General features: G+C 26.6%; 1 protein-coding gene across 1 annotated transcript in view; it reads right to left on the reverse strand.

Moving 5' to 3' along the window:
• Positions 1 to 18,258, reverse strand: part of LOC136979080 (R3H domain-containing protein 1-like) — a 218,230-nt gene that overhangs the window by 121,865 nt on the left and 78,107 nt on the right. The window contains exon 3 of the mRNA XM_067274992.1: positions 7,921 to 8,027. The gene's annotated coding sequence lies outside the window, so the exon portion shown is untranslated. The remainder of the gene's footprint in view (positions 1 to 7,920; positions 8,028 to 18,258) is intronic.

The raw sequence follows: 18,258 nt of genomic DNA on the forward strand, positions 1-18,258 counted from the left end.
ATATAAATCAAATTACAGTAATTAAATGATATAACAGTAGTATAAAATTTAAAATGAATGATTTTATAATCTAGTTATCTATCAAAACAAACAATAGGTCGTTAATTTTTTAAGCATTTCCGTGAATTTTCTCGAAAAATATCTATTATTTGAGTATAAACTGTAAGATTTTCAATTATGTTAACGAAAGATAATTATGTTAAGCGAGTAGTAACTGATTACTACAAACAGATAAAATACGAAAAAATGCTAACTTGAAATACATGAATTATAGTTTCAGATATATCAGAAAGGACCTATCAAACCAGTTTCTAAATACTGGAATTAATTAATGATAACATGGTATTACTGATAAACAACTTTTCGAAACAATGAATGTTTCATGAAACTAGCGCACTATATGCTTTACAGTGACTACTTTGTTACAAACGGGCTAGCCTCGTACCAAGTCAGCGAACATGAGAAAATAACGGAAAACGAAAATTTAACTTGAATTGTCCAAGAAAAATTCCAAATCAATTAGAATCTTATATCTGATAAGAGAATATATATCCTACTTAAAATCGGTCCGTCTGAGATAACGAAACATAACTGATATAAATTTTAAAGAGAATATTTAAAGGAAAATGTATGAGAACAATCCCGGAATTATATGCAAACTGAAAGTATTCGCAGAAGCATTGAGGCCGTCGACATCAGTACTATACGTAAAAGTCAGTCTGAACATGATTATGTGTGCACAAATGTGAATAGATGCTCAAAGATATCATTTTCAACATTGGGCTGCAATTTGAAAAAATTGTAGACTTATAAATTCCCACTATCGCCCATCCCGTCTATCTTTCCTTAATCTCGAGAACGAAATTAGACAGATAAAATCCGAGACCAGACATGGAAACCTTAGGGGCAGGAGGCTATATATGAAAGTCCGCTGCAAACCGCTAGTCACGTTATTTCAATTCAAAATTTTCCCCCTGAAAGCTGTTAACAGATGATCGGTACGACTCCACCGTTAAAGGAAAAGTATTATGTACAAGCCACTGCTAATTTGAGGTGGAGAGCATACATTTTAAATGAAATAAATTAAAAATATAATTAAAAATCGCAGTCCGGCATTGTGACGTTCTCACAATAAATAATCGCTCGTTTTCTGTAACTTTCTATATACAATTAAATAATAATTAATACAATTAAAATAAAGTTTCTAACGAGTGTCCTTTGCCTAAATTCATTTGCATTACTTTTAATAGATGGCACCATTTTACGTGGGGCACAGTGTACTTTACTGAGAATCACTCCGGTGACTGGTAATTTTTTAAATTTTATTTTATTGGAAAAATTCTTTAGATGTTCACTGGTTGTAATAACTAATGTAAAAAACAGGTAAATGTAATATTACTTTTTTGACGTACGGTACTTGTCAACGCAAAATTAATACACATTTTAATCTTTCACAGTTTGTCTAGTGAAAGTTGGCTCTTGCGTGGTAATAACTAATTTTGCATTATAAAAATACAGATATCACATTATCACTTTACTTCATCATAAGTTCCTACCTACACAATCACTTGCAGATAAATAATTCTTAAATAATTAATTGAAAAATCATTACAAATCATACATGAACGATAAGTTACAAACTGTTACTTTCTCATATTTTTTTTTTTTTTTCAAAATAAATTATCTAGTCCAATTATTTTACGTGCATTAATTGTAATATTAATCAAGCATGGATTTCAAATTCATATTGATATTATACATAAAAATATTTGCCAATTTTCATTATCAAATACAGTCATGTAGGATATTAACGTATACAAAATAACGTTTCGTAATATCATATCTGAATCTAATATAATTTCATATGTAAATAATCGTTCTATTAATATATAAACATCATTTGTAAAACATAATTTGATACATTTTAAAAATGAGAAAATGTTTGTCTCCATTTTTGATGATAATCGAACTTGCTTAATGCCAGTAATCAGTAATTAAATGATTACAAAACAATATATTAATATTTTAAATTTTCAATACTAAATTGAATTGAAATCTTATACAAATCAAAAGATTCACATAACTGCTTTCAGAATAAACACAAAATAACATCTTAATTTTGAATAATTTATTAGTAAATAATAATCGTGACTAGCAATAATACAATAAATCTGAATTAAATGTTGTAATTTTAAAATTATATACTGTTAAGCAAATAAATTACATTTAAATTAGTCATTTTTTATCAAAACTAAATAATAATATATAATTTTAAAGTCATTCTGACTTTAATGTCATTATATTAAAGTCAGAGAATTCGACTTCAATATTTTCAATTATTGTTTCTAAATCATATTCTATTAATTTTTTTTTCATTTAATAAAAACAATTAGAAGAAATACAAATATATATTAAATATCTGTCAAAATTTGGCTACTTCAAATTTGTTTACATAAAAACTTATTATTATAAACTAAATTTTGAACGATAAAGTGTTGATTATATCAGAAAATTCATATACTAAACTAAAATAAAGTTAAACCGAATAAAGTATTATCTACACATTAAAAAAAATTATACGAGTATATGGTTAATTCACGAAAACAAAAATCAATATAAATATAAATATTGTAGTAATAAAATTTTAAAAAATGACTTTAATTATACTAAGCGATAAATTTTATAATGACTTTAATTATACGCATACATGAATAAAATATAAAGCGAATACAAGTTTGAAAAAAGTAAAACTAACGAACACACTAACACTATATACTGTACATATAACTAGAGATTTCATTTCTTAAATATAAAATACAGTTACAAATTTTAGTGAATACACAAGTCATTGAATAATTTTCAAATAATTTGTTAGTTTTGTACTGTAGTATTTATAAAGCACACTATTCATTCAAAGTGGTCGATTAACCTAGACGTCACACCCATGTCTTTCTTTACCCACTGCCACACTACTCTTCTAATAAAATCGATCGATGTTCCACATTTTAAAGTAAACTCTCAAATCTCTTATCAAAATTGTGATTTTAAATGCCGGAAGACTTCGACATAGAATTTTCTACGATATGAATATTAGTAATTGAAACATTATCTTATCAATATACTGTATTAGGTTTACAAAGCTAATCGTATACACGATCATTAATAATCAGTTGATAATGTGTCAATAAGACTTTTATTAATCAGAAAATCACAAGTCTAAATAAAATGCTTTACTGTGGAATTTAATTTAGTTTTATAAAAAAAAAGTTAATATATAAAATACGGAATTTCTCTTAAAAACAGCTGCTGAAAGGTTTAAAAAGTTATCGATTCTAGCTTGTTCCATGTCTCAAATCGTACAGAAGCACGTAATAGACTATTTATAACGACAAATTGCATTTATATCATATAAACAAATGAATCGATTGGCAAAACACTTTAAAAATTTTATGTATATTCCTCTCAGAACATGTTCGTTTATTCCAATAATATATTGTAATTTCACTTGAAATGGCTAACTAAACTCTTTCGCTGAATACATATACATTTAAAGAGAAAGAGAAAAAAGATACAAGGAAAAAAATTGTAGAAATCTAAATGATCGATCACAAAGATTTCAATATTTCTCTCTTAAACGAAACAAGTTTAATTAAATATGTCTTAGACTGATTATTTTCAGAAAGTTTCATCTAAAATGGGTTTAGATGATATCAAGAATTCTTTTGTCGTTAAACTAAATATGATATCAGAAGGAAGCATTCCGGAAAATGCTTTTTTTCCCCCCGAAGAACACGTACTGTACATTTTCCGCATCTTTTTAATAAAAGTACTCACTAAACATATTTGGATAAATTAAGCCTCTTTAATCTGACCTTAAATTTTAAAATATATATACATAGAATTTTTATGTAAATGCTAAATAAGATATGATATAAATATGGCAACCTTTATTTACATACAGAAAACACATTTTACGTACTATATATATATATAAAACGGGAGAACATTAAAAAGCTTTTCGAAAGCGAGTTATATACTATTCAATTCAGGTATTTCTCCCCAGTAGTTCGAGACTTGCTATAAAAGGCTTTACAAATAAAATATTTCAATTAAGGAAGTGTGTTTCCTTCTGTAACCAGATTTCACTATGTAGTTGTAATCTGTTAATTCATCCATCCTAATTATCTTTACCACTATGAAATAACGACAATACGGTTAATGTTACAATAACTTCACTCTACTAAACAAATATTCCTCAAATATTGGTATGTGGTTCTATAAGTAACTGTGGAAATTCATTTTCCGAGATAAATAGTATGTGTACTTTTATATTACTAATAAAATTTTATTACTAGACTCATCCAAATTAATCCAAAGTGATTCTAACTAGAGATGGGAGTATTCGAATGCAAAAATTAGGAACTAGTCTATTGCAAAAAGTTCTCGGTTGTTCCTAAGAATTTGTGCTGATATTAAAATATGAGCTTCACACGACAACGAACCAGCCAATTCGAATTTCAAATTATAGTGTCCGGCTCTGCTGTCGGAAATTCTAATCGCATTATAGTAATACAGGGACTAAATTATCCTGTAATCTGGCTTCTCAAAAATTTTTAATACTCTAATTAGTCGTTTACTTCAATCTCCGTAATTACAAACATGTGAATCAACTTGTTCTCCAATACTCTTTACTAGTTAGTACTCAGTACAAAGCAAACTAGCAGCACTCTTACCTTATTTCATTGTACGAATTACATGTGTCGCTTGTTCTCGAGAACTCATTAGATTCTTAAACGTTCTCGTTTCTTCAAAGTATTTGATTCGGCCCCAGATTAACTCCAACAAAGACCCTGTGTCCGTATGTTCCCTTTACACGTGACATTCGTTTCTCTGACAAGGTTCGAAATCGTTCTTGGAATGCAGTTTGTCTTGCTCAGCAATAACGGTTACACCTGAAGACGATTCTACTTACGATTTATTTACAAGAGGTTTTAATTTTCCAGAGGTTAAATTACGTTTTTCGTATCCAAAATCCTCTTCTGTTTCTGCGTTGGACAGGTTTCCAGTTTCTAGTAAAGATTTAACATAGAAAATCGCTCAATTCTTCAGAATTCTTTTCCTTTTAAATAGATTTCGTTTTATTCAGGTACCGTTTTTACACATATTTTACTGTACTATATTTTAGAGCTTTCACAAAAAAAAAAAAAAAAAAAAAAATGAAATGCTTCTATTTCATCTTTAATCTAATTCATTTCATCTACAATTGCACATTAAAACATGAACTTTTAAAGCGTTAACAAGTTCTAATGACAGACAACTCCATAATTCTATAATAAAGTAATATTTTTTCTCTTAACATTTGTAACCACAGCATAAAAAAGTATTACTAAGTAATATGCTATGTTCATTCAAAACATTTCAGTTGACAGTAAACTTTAGAAAAACTTCAATTAACCTCTAATGCACATTATATGGTAAAAAATACAATAAAAGTTAAAACTTTTATTCTTTAATTTTAAAGGATTATATTAAATAATGTTTTCATTTCTTCGTGGTAAAATAAAAATCATCTATTAAATAAAATAGAAGTTCCTCGACATACGTTTTATTTATTCATTCATTTTCGTATTCTTTTGACAGCATTAGAACAAGTTATATATAAATATTGAGAATTAAATAATTTTAACGGTTATAACATTCATTTTAAAAATATTAAAATATGACTATCAGTTTAAAAATAAAATTAATCTATTCAAATGGTTAAAAATAATTCATCTATAAATCCAGAATTATCAGTAATATCTACGTTTATTCAATGTAATATAACAAACAAGACAATCCTATCAATATAGCCCACTAGATTCGTAAACTGTTTATAAATCAAAATATTACCTTTAAATTTCATATAATTATAATTCAAACTGATGGAGAGAAATTACTAATTAACCCATACATAATTAACATTTGGCCAATTCTTTAATTCAAATTTACATTTTTAACACACATTTGCTTTTAAAAAAATCTTAAATTTTTAATAGTAATTTATAATTATACAGTGTTTAAATTTTTAAATCTAATTGATCGTAACTCTATCATTTGAAGACTATCAAAGATAACGTTGAAAGTATAAAAAAGGAATAAAGTGTAACCTTCAAATCTTTATCTTCGTTCATAAAAAGAAAAAAAATCGATGCTCTACAACCCACGCAACATTGGCCTACCCAAAAATTTATTCAAGTAGAGAAACGCATTGAATCAGAACAATCAAAACGATAATTTTGGATAAGAAAGTCCCTTCGATCCATTTCACAAAGTGATAGATCACCAACCACGCCCATCAACCTCCTTACTCAAAGGAAAAAAAAAGAAAGAATATAGGTCAGTATCGATTAGTAACGTTTTCCCAAAAAGAATGCGCCAAATCTTTTCGAATAATTAAACATTACCGAGATTCTATACATAAAATTCAAGAATCTTAACATTATTAAATAATTTATCGATTAATTCAAACGATATTTTATATTTTCCCAACATATTTATCTATTTGTCACTAAACAATTTTGTGTGATTTATTAAAATTTTTAAAAGTAATATATATCAAATTTTATTCAATCGAGAAAGTATTTTAATTATTATCGTTAAATTTAAATTATTTTCAATAAAATTCCAGAATATGTTAATATATTAATTGGTTTACTTATGATTACAAACTAAATTCCGTTTTCGTGTTTAAATTACTGATTGAATGGCACGAATTTCTAAATTAAAAAGTCGTTCAAGCCTTAAATACATAAATTACGATAATGTATGAGTAAGAACATTATTATTTTGTAAATGGCATTTTTTTTAAAAGACATCCATCATTGTTATGAAACATTCTAACGGCGATTAATTTTTGGTGGTCACTTCATGTTTGTATACGAAGGAAAACTCGGTTAAATTCAATTTTTACATAGAACATTATAAAGTTTACTTGTACATAATACTGAAACAAAAATTGTGTATTATAGACTGACTAAATTTTATTTTTATCAGTGAGAAGGAAAAAAGTAAACTTCGGCAACATGTTCAGATATAACATTATTATTCATGAAAGTTTATATATTTACTTAGATAATAAAAACTTAATATATACTGTATTGGTATATTTTACAATGTTTTCGTATCGAATATAAAATCGTGTCATAATTTTATCATATGAATACAAATTGTTATAAAAAAAAAAATATTGACGTCGATTAATAAATAACTGCACTGATTATTTTTTTAAATTGTGTTGGCTATTATAGATAAATTTATCACGTAACAATGTATTTACAGCAATAAATATGCTTCTAATGAAAAATTGATATTTTGTAGAAATTTCTAATTTGTTTTAATTTCTTTTCTTCCCAGCAAATGAAATATGCAGCCCACATCTGAACATTAGTGAAATTTTTATAAAGTATAAAACACAATTTGGTTTACTAACTGTGTTACAAAATAAACTGTTACATGTTATGAGGCAAGATTTTCAAGCATTCTTAGTTATTTAAATTACTGAATCATCTAAAAATTTTAATTATATTTATATAATATTTAATATATATCTCATGTGCCTTAATCATAGATTAAGTTCTATTTTAACTTAAGTAGCAGCTTAAATAAACTTAACTTCAAAAGATTACGATTATTCAAAACCTATTTAATACAAGTTTATTATTAATTCTCACATGAGAAACCTCCGGATAATAAAATTTTTATATTATTATATAAATATTTGAAGGTATTCTATAAATCTAAAAATATGTTCTCTCAGGTACTTTTGAAATATACATACACGTTTATATTAGATAAGCGTACAACATATAATGTTAGTATAGTTTAAATATCCGAAATTGATCAGTATGATAAAGAGAATACAGGTAAATGTTAACGTACCTTGACTGGTAACTGGAGGTCCTATATCAATTTCCGGAGGTCACCCGTGACCACTCTTGGATGACGCCGAGGCTTCAGGAGCGACGCTAAAGAAGTGCGCCATGAATCTGTAACAGGAAGACACGAATATGAATGTCTGGACCATCAGGTGAGTCAGAAGGAGGGTGTGGCCTTCTTCCCAGTAGGTGAACTTCCTAGCAAGAGAGAATGCTTTACGAGGAAAAAAGCGTTTACTCCGAATACCTATCGTCGCATTAATAATCGAATCGAGATTTTAAAAATCGTTAGTTTACTCTCTCGTTCTTTAAAAATTCCATCGTTTAGTTATCCTTGTAAACCATTCTATTACTCGCTATCGCCACAAGCCATCCACTGAGGTACTGGCCACCTGTTCAAAGTAGATCGATATAACGAAATTATGTCACGTGAGCTCTGCATCTGCACGATACATCGAGCAGGCGAGGCGCGCTTATAAACACTGTCACTTCTGTGATTGTTTTTTTTTTATCTCTACTTATCCAGCTAATATATTCAATCTTAAATACTAGGAACAAAATATTGACATTTTTAACGATTTTTGCACCCATCTAACAATCACAGACTGCACCACGAGTGGCAATCCAACAGTGTATTGTACTAAAATAAAATAATATTAATTACATAAATTTTATTTTAAATCTATATTTAGAAGTTAAATACTAATCAACAATTAAAAGGAAAAATAAAATTCTAAGGATTAAGTACACTTAAGAAAAAGCGTATTTTAAAGATTAAATTTTTATTATGACTTCAAATAAAATTAATTAAATTAAGGAGAAACAATAATCGGAGGAACAATTTTCACGGAATCTCTGAAAATTTAATTACATTGGAAGGTTTGTTGAATATCCAAATCTTATTCGTTTATCTTCGGGTAATCAAATTACTCTAGTTTTAGATAAGTTTACATATTTAAAAATTTTAAATTTTAAGAATAAATTTGTAAAGCAGAAATGAGATTGTCTGTATTTAAATTAATAACGATTATCTATTTAATTGACACTAAACATATTGATAAAATATTGCTTTATATATCAATCGTCAGCATTTTTACCTTTCCTCACAGCTATAACAGCAGGAAAATATGGCGATCGGTCAAAAAAATGACCCACTCTCCAAGATTTTTACATTTTTGGACTCAAAGAAAGGACTTTGAAACGTCGAGAAATGCAAAATGAGTTAGGGTTTTTTCTATATGTATGGATGTTAGTCTATGTGGATATGATTTTTTCACCACTTTGAAGCTTAACTCCTGTGCCTTTAGTCGAAAATTTCTGAAATTTTGCAGGAAAATTTGTGTATTGGGGAAATGCTTCTAGAAATTTTTAGGAAAATCGGACTATTAGTTCGGGTGATATTAAGAGGATGGGGTGATATCTCTCGACAACCAATCTGAAGACTTGAAATGGTAAACAATTATTAAAATGAAAACAAAGAATGCCGGGAAAGTTCAGCAAAAACATTGCCAGCTTTTTTAATTATGCGATTTGATCATTCAACAATTATCATTCTAGACATTGTTATAAGTTACGGAAGAAATACCAATGCGGATGAGCTTGTGAGATTCCGTTCACTACCAACCAACTTTTTTTTATTATCAATATTAGCTAAAATGAAGCTATCATCGTCAACAATATGATTGATTATTCTTTTTCGTGATCGCAATCTTCGAACGTCTTCCGCATACAGAAATCTTTAATACACTATTGCCCAGAAGCATAAATCCAGATCAAATAAATGAAACTCCTATACCCAACGAAGCAAGACTAAAGAATTTATTTGAAAAACTTAGCTTCCTTAAATATCAATTATAACGACTTCATACTCCAAAATGCATCATGTAAAACCTAAAATCCATTTTTAAAAAATGTTCTTAAAACTTTAAGAAAACTTAAAGAAAAAATTTCCTGTGTAATGAAATTAAGTTTTCCCGTGTATTAAAGATAATAGAAAAATTTAAAAATTATGTATTAAGAAGATGATATTAAAGTTAACGAAAGTAAAAGAAAACGATGTATCATTTTTTCGTTACATTCACATTCTGTTCAAAATATTTGTTTATATGATTTTTTTTTACTACTCAAATTTTCAAGTTTTTAAGCTAATATTCATTCTAATAATGTGTGAATTAAAAAATGAAATATTCTCCCAGATAATAAAACAGGTTATCGAAGGTGCTGATTAGTACACGTTCGTTCATTCACACAGACTATTTATTCATTCACATACAGTATATGAAAAGCTAGATTGCAAAAAACTAGTTTTAATTCCTATTTAAAACCAGCTTAACTATTAAAAAACTTAATCTATTCTAAATTAAAACGTACTCCCTGTTTATAAAAACATGAAACGTCTAATTAGGGATTATTTGACTATTTTTTTTAATAAACGTGTATTATTTATTATTGTTGTTATTAATTTTAGCAACACACATCTATCCACTTCAACTCTATTATATCAATTCTGTTACATAAAACATTCAAGTTAATAAAATTCTACTTTATATTGTTTATAAATAAAAAATCATAATTTTCGAAAATTTAGATTTTAAATTTTGCAAATACATACAGTGGTTATATATATATATATACAATACATATTTAAAATATTATAAATTAAAACTGACGATATGTATCTAAAACTGATGTTTGAAATACAACTATAATACTGTTTCAATGCATTAAAACTACTTATTTATTCGCAACATATTGAGTACTGTACTGAAAATTACATATGTATCTATATGCATATGTATGTATATTGATATATATAAACCTCAGTAAAATAACTTTAACCTTGAATTTCAGTTTTTAATCAATAGTTTTAATTTTTAACAGTAGTCAATTTCGTACTCGGATACTGTGAATATTTGAGAGACGTATAAATAAATATATAGCCTACATTTATTTATTTAAAAAAGTATCAATATGAGAAACTATTCAAATGAAAACGGATGAAAATTATCTTGTGAATGATTATCTATTTAAGATAATAAATAATCGCAACTAAAGTTCAGATGTAAATTTAAGGAGGGAAAACTACATATATATCATTTTAAAAAACTAACAAGGATACAAACGGCATTCTCGCAGATGTGTTGATAAAAATTTTAGTTTATAGATTATTTTCTCTAATTATATTCTTCTACTTTCACTCAGTCAATTAATTAATTTCTTCCATTAATAAAACGAAAATAAAAAATGAAGCACGAATAATCTGGATCACGCTTTTTATCGCCTCGCGTTAAGGTGAGCATTTCATGATAAATTCAAAAATCAAGTAACTGCTGCAAACTAAATGCGAAAATCCGTAAAATTCTAAGAAATCGTCCGATAGCGTGCAACTTCGACGACCTTGAAAGTAATACGACTGACTCCGAAGATAAAGAAACAATTCGATTCTAATATGATGTTGATTAATGGGAAAATATTAAAATCGATAAAACATTCTCCAGATGAATTAATTCATTAGAAAACTTCCTACCCTCAATAAATTTTTTTTTAAAAATGATCATCTAATAAATTAAATTCTACCGAAGAGTTAAACCTTAACTCATTAAAAAAAATTTAATTTCCTTAACATTAACATAATTTCGAATGTAATCCTGTTAATAAAATTAACATTGTTGTAATTATAAAAACATTCGAATCTGAGAACATAGGACTGTTAGAGTAGGTATAAATATCGTGGTTACGTTCAAATTGTGCGCGTTCTCTATAAGAGAACGCGCACAATTTGAACGTAACCACGATAGGCTACAAATATATAAAACGTTAGGCTACAAATATATAAAACGTTAGGCTACAAATATATAAAATTTATGCCATACAGTTTTTACTACTTGTCTATTATTATATATTTTTATTTTATTACTTATATGTTACTCAGCTAAACAGTTAACAGCAGCAATCTCAAGCAATTAATCACACAATAATTATCAACAAATTTTTATATTAAAACAAAGATTAGTTTTTTTTATATTTCATTCAATAAGCGATAAACAGATATATTATCCACCTAAAACGTTAAGAGTGTCATAAAAATGGCAAAATCTGAGTTTAATACTGAAATAAAGAAAAACAAAGCTTAAAATTATCATATTTCACAGTATTTCTTATTCTTAACTATTTAAAATTACTGTAGAATTTAAGTTATAAGCCTACTTCAAGAAATTAATTTCATGATTAACTATTTAATCAAACTCGAATAACGTAGGTACGAAATTTAAAACTACAGATATGAATTGATGAACTGAAATAACATGACTTTCGGTTTGCATTGGAAGTTCTTATGTAGTTAACAGGAGCCTCCTGCCCCTAAGGTTTCCATATCTGATCTCGGATTTCATCTATCTGACTCCGTTCTCGAGATTAACGAAAGATGGACAGACGGACGACAGTAGGAATTTACAGGTCTACAATTTTTTCAAATTGCAGCCCAACCAGGAAAAAATTTAATGCCAATTATACTTTCCAATACGATTTAAAAACACTATATCAACGTTCTCGTTGGTTTTCATTAATTTTTCATTGTAATGTTCAATAATTTCTAAACATTTAAAATCTAAAAATTTTATTTTAACTTTTACCATATCTTTTATAAAATATTCTGTAAACTGATATAGTTTCTGTCATCCTTTTAACCCAAAAAAATTTCAATTTTGTCGCACTACGAACTCGTTTGAAGATTGTAGGAACTTTCTGATTTATTTAAATTTGGTATAAATTAATTATTACACATAATGGAGAACGTGTCAGGAATAAAAAATTTTGATGACGACAATGTAGAGAAATTTATCCCAAGAGGATTTCAAAAAAATATTTGGGTTTATTAAACAAAAATTAATTACAGCTTATGTAAAAATCGTAAGAAAAAAACTAGAAATCAGATTCAACAAAATCACTATTTCCCATTGAATTCCATTTGGTGGAAACTGGCCTTTGGGGTAAAAACTGTGGTTTAACTAGCAGAGATTGCAGAGAATGATTTTGCCAATAGAAAAGTTCGTTTCTATTGTACGATTCGTTGACTTGGACAACAGCCAAATACCAGCTGACCTGAATGAATAAGTGGGGCGGATGATAGTAAAGTTCCAATTTTAAAACATAACAAAAGGAATTTCCTACATTTTAACGACTCTAAAATTATACAAATTAACAGAAACATGTTAAGTTTTTTCAAAAAAGTAATCAAAGATTAAATTAAGAAACAGAACGTTATTAATTAATATGTTATTCGTACAAACATTATCTTAATCATAATAAATTTAAAATTTGAAATATTACGTAATTATTGGTAAGCATTAAAAATTTATATGTATTATTGTCGGTTAATGAAAATTTATACGTAGTTTCACTATAATTAATTAAAATACTTTAGTAGATTATTCTTAATTCGAGTTTAAAATGAAGTATACTTACTTATTCTTTAAGATAAATAAGATTTTTCTTATAGAATGAACTGATAGCGTAGAAGTAGAAAAATTTTAAAATGAAAATAGAGTTGATGTAAGATTAAAGACGTTCGATATGGACTATATATAGTATAAAAACTTACACTTTTTTTACTCTATATGTTGGATCGAGTATGTAGGTTAAGGTCCCATCATCTTTAGTTTTATTTTTGTTGCCTAAAATAATAGATACAGGAAATTTTACCGCAATTATTAAAATTCATAAAATCAAAGTAACAAGGAATTATTAAATTTATTATTTTCAAATTAAAACGGAAATTCATTTTAAAATAGTGAGTAACCCCTTTTAAATTTAAGACATCGAATTTTTTCTATCGTACAGTTAATTTAAAATGACATCTGGATTAAAAATTGGAGACTGATTTGTGTAGAATTTAATGTTTTAAGATTCTTAAAATTAAATGTTTTGATGTTTTTTTGCACATCTCTTTTATTATTATTATTTTTCAATAATCAAAATATATGTTAAAAAATAACATCTCAAAATCTTTGAATGAAATTTGCAACAAAAATATGGCTATCGTTTAATATTCTCATGAATGAAGAAAATTATCATACACAAATATAAATATTTATATAAGCCTAAATATACACAAACACACACACACACACGTAAGAAAGGTGTTTTTCTGTTACTGTATAAGTGTATGTCGGCGTATGTATATGTATGTACTGTACAGTACAGTACATGTAACTTAGATAGATGTATATTTATGCGCGCGCGCGATTCGGATCATTTGTCTAGACTAAATTTTTGAAAGATCTTTTTATATATTTATTTACTGTTATAATTAAAATAATTTAAAGAGAAGAAATTAAAAACTTTAAAGGTAATGAAAAAATTCATTTTTCATGCGATTTTTAACAGTACACTTCACAGTTTAATATTTTTGGAAATACACGCTAAAGTTTTGTGCAAGCTATGTATATGGTTTAATCAGAGATCTAAATAAATATGTATAATCTATTCGGTAGAAAATAAGTTTAAATATATATTAATACTTTCAAACACATTTGTATTGAACATTCTACAGATTATTAATAGTTTATATTAAAGCGAAAATTATTATTAGTCAAATATTTACAAAGATGTGAAGAAATGGAAACCTAGCTCATGCATTCTATGAATGAAGTTTCATGTACATAAATTAATTCCCTTGCGTAAACATATCTTTTATGGAAGATTTACGGTTTGAATCACATCCAAAATACATAATAAACGATGTTTTTAAGAATTACAAAAATCATCAAAATCAAACTTCTAATATGTATAATGGTTAGTGTTGTAAAAAAAAAAAAAAAAAAAAAAAAGAGTTCGATGATTTTAGCTCAAAGTTTGTTTTTAAAAATAAATTAATAAATAATACAAAGGAAAAGTGAAGAGTTTCATAATTAAATCAGTAATTTTAATCATATGTATTGAAATTAATAAATGTCAGAGATTTCATATTTGTAAATACTTATGTTTTACTTATAAAGCATAATTTCTTACTTGTTTTCTGTCGATAATATATAAACACAGATATAATACAGATAAGAATCTATCAAGATAAAACCAGTAAGCATCTTTACAACTTAAAGCTTATCTTATACAAATGTTTTATGATCATTTATAGATAAAATATGTTCATTTCGCTATTGATAAAATAGATTACTTTTTGACACTTTATTGATTACGCTAATTATATCGTCGTAATTCAATTATCTGACAGGAGAGCGCAATTCTGTGATGTAATGTTTTATATTACAACGATTAATATCTATTGTTTATTATCGGAGTTAATTCAATGATAAAAAATCAAATTCCTCAAAGAATATTTTAAATCATATAAACAAATATTATGCAATTACTTACAATGACTCTTCATAAACGTAGATTTTAAGATGGATTTCGTTAAGTTTGATAAAACTTTATATAAATTAGCGTTTGAAATAATTAATCATAAAATGCAACAATTTGTATCATATTAATTTGTTAAAACGTCCTTCAATTACGTTTAAATTTTCATACTTCTGTTAATAATTTCAGCCAATAATTCTAGGTACATTTAAATATATAGGCCCGTAGAAATTAAATGTAATACTCTAATGAATATTAATCACTTCAAGCATAACAATTTCCATTAGACTATTTTCTTTAATATTTTTACATTATCCGAACAACATTCAACAACAGACTAACGCGTTTATTTAAGTTACTATATTAAAATCCTAATACAAATATTTTACGTAGTGATAATAACGCTGTAAAGTATATTATTATTATAAACATATCTAAATAAATAATTAAACAGTAATTATATATATATTATAATAATTTGTTTTTTTATATAAGTCATCAGACTATTTTACTTTCCTGGCTCTGTTATATATAAAAAAGAGGAAAAGTATGGCAATCCGTCAAAAAATTAACTCCCCCTAGAATTTTGAATTTTTGGACTCGGGAACTTGAAACGTCGAGAAATGCAAAAAATCGGAGTTTTTTCTGTATGAATAGCTAGTGTGTGACACGATTTTGTTCACCCTCTTTGAAGCTTAATAACGCCTGTGCTTTCGAAGATTTCTGAAATTTTGCAGAGAGGTTTATTAGGGGCATTGATGCTATTAAATTTTGGTTGTTAAAGATCGACGAGATGGGGAGATAAAGAGAGGTCGTGTGTCATATCTCCAGTAGAGTCGGACTTAATGACGATTTTACACGTTATTAGCATTTACAATTTTTTTTATAAAACCTATCCTTACCCTCAAAATTAAGCTTTTCGTAATTTTATAATAATTAAAAATATAAAAAGTTTTTAATAATAAAATATAACAGAAGGCACTACATACGCAATTTTAAATGTTGCCGGAAAAGTTAAGCAACTCGTTGCTGATTTTTTTTTTTTTTTTTTCCTATTGCATGCACTGCATATAACAAATGAATAGCGAAAAAATAATTTTTAAATCGTTTTAACTGTGCTATAGATTATAATGAACTGTATAAAAATTACATAATGATCATTCATATTTAAAGAATCTAATGTAATTCAACATATTGGCTTAAACCTTAAAAAATTACATTAAAGCTTTAAAAACAATCAAGATTTTCCATTATTAAAATTTTAAAATCCAATATCATCTCATGAATACACTTATGCGTACACACACACGCATGCACGAGTATATATAATGTACAGTACGGTACAGTACATATGTATAAAAATATGTATGTATATATTAAGAATTTTAAGTTTGTTGCAGAGAAATGTAATATATTTTAAAAGTTTTCAGTTGTGAAAATAATGTTGAATTTCAAATACGTATGTATGGTAGTAATTTATATAATTTACACATACTATAGATAAAATATGTGATAACTTACTTATCGACTTAGAGTTCGGAAATTTTGTCTATTTTTTTTTTTAATCAATATTTTATTTAGTCAAGGCAGAAATTGAAAATATAAATGGAAATTGAAAATATAAATATGGAAAATATAAGTAACAAAAATTTAGTAGAACAATTAACCGAATATTAAAATGCGATTTAGTAAAATTATAAAATATTAATTATGCAACTTTAAAAAATTCTATATCAAAGTATTAGGTATAACTATTCTCTAAAGTTTTAGGTATCATCCAAACAGTCTAAAAATACAATCTTTTGAAGTAAATAAAAGTAAACTTAAAACGAAATAAATTATAACAAAACCTCACTTGTCACATTCGGGGTATACAACTTCTGATCTCAAATGAGATGGTCACTCCTAAGTGAGGGTATGAAAAAAGTTGACATACAAAACTGTAATTAGAATAGTGTTTGAACCCTACTAAAAGTTTAACATAGGTTATAAAAGTAAATAAAATAATAATAATTTCATAATACTGTACATTCTTTGTAATATGTAGTAATTCAAACTTTCATACAGAATAATATATTAATAATGAATAATAGAGTATTGAGACTATATACTGTATATAGTACCAACACAGGGTACATATACTGTACAATGAATGCAAGCTGTTTGCAGTAGGACTCAAGTACTGTACAGTACTAAATGGAAAAGTTTAGTATCCATAGATGGAGTCAATATATTTATGAAATGGTAGCAAAGGTTTTATTTAAATACTGTATTTTAACTGGAGAAGGGAAATATTCACAGAAGTCACTATATATGCATAAGTGTCCAAGTGTCAAAAAAGCGTTTATAATTAAACTAGTTTAATATCGGGCTCAAATATTTTTCTGGCTTGAGTGTTGAACGTAGACCGATCATTGCTGATTTACATATGTTTATATTTTTACAAAATACAATCAAATTGTGCGTAAAATCATTATACAAATATATAATCGTTTTTCTTCTTAATAAATTCTGGAAATTAAATTTAATTTGTATGAAGATTTTATTTCATTTGAGCGTCATCTGTCGGAGAGATCTCGGCAAACTGTTCCAAAACTATAGCAACAAAACTCAACTCCGTTTAAAGCACTTTAAACAATACATTGAGTTTAGAAACATACGATTTTCCTGTTCCGTTCTTCACATAAATGTCATTTTCGGTCACTCCTTTAGCCACCGAGATAGAGTTAGAAAAGTCACTTTGAGCACTTAAGCGAAATAGCCACTTGAATGAGGTACACCAAGATGGAGTTTGGTTTATATTAAACTTATGCAATTTTACTCGATAATTTCAAAGGTATCCACGTAAGCGAGGTTTTGTTTTATTTCAGATGTTTATACTTAATATCCGAAAATTCTATATAAAAAGTTATGTTAAATATGAACATTTAATACTTTAAATTATATTTAAATATAAATTCATTTAGGCAGATTTTACAATAATTTA

Source organism: Centruroides vittatus, unplaced genomic scaffold, assembly GCF_030686945.1.
Source record: "Centruroides vittatus isolate TY-2023 unplaced genomic scaffold, ASM3068694v2 contig_1154, whole genome shotgun sequence".
Lineage (NCBI taxonomy): Eukaryota > Metazoa > Arthropoda > Arachnida > Scorpiones > Buthidae > Centruroides > Centruroides vittatus.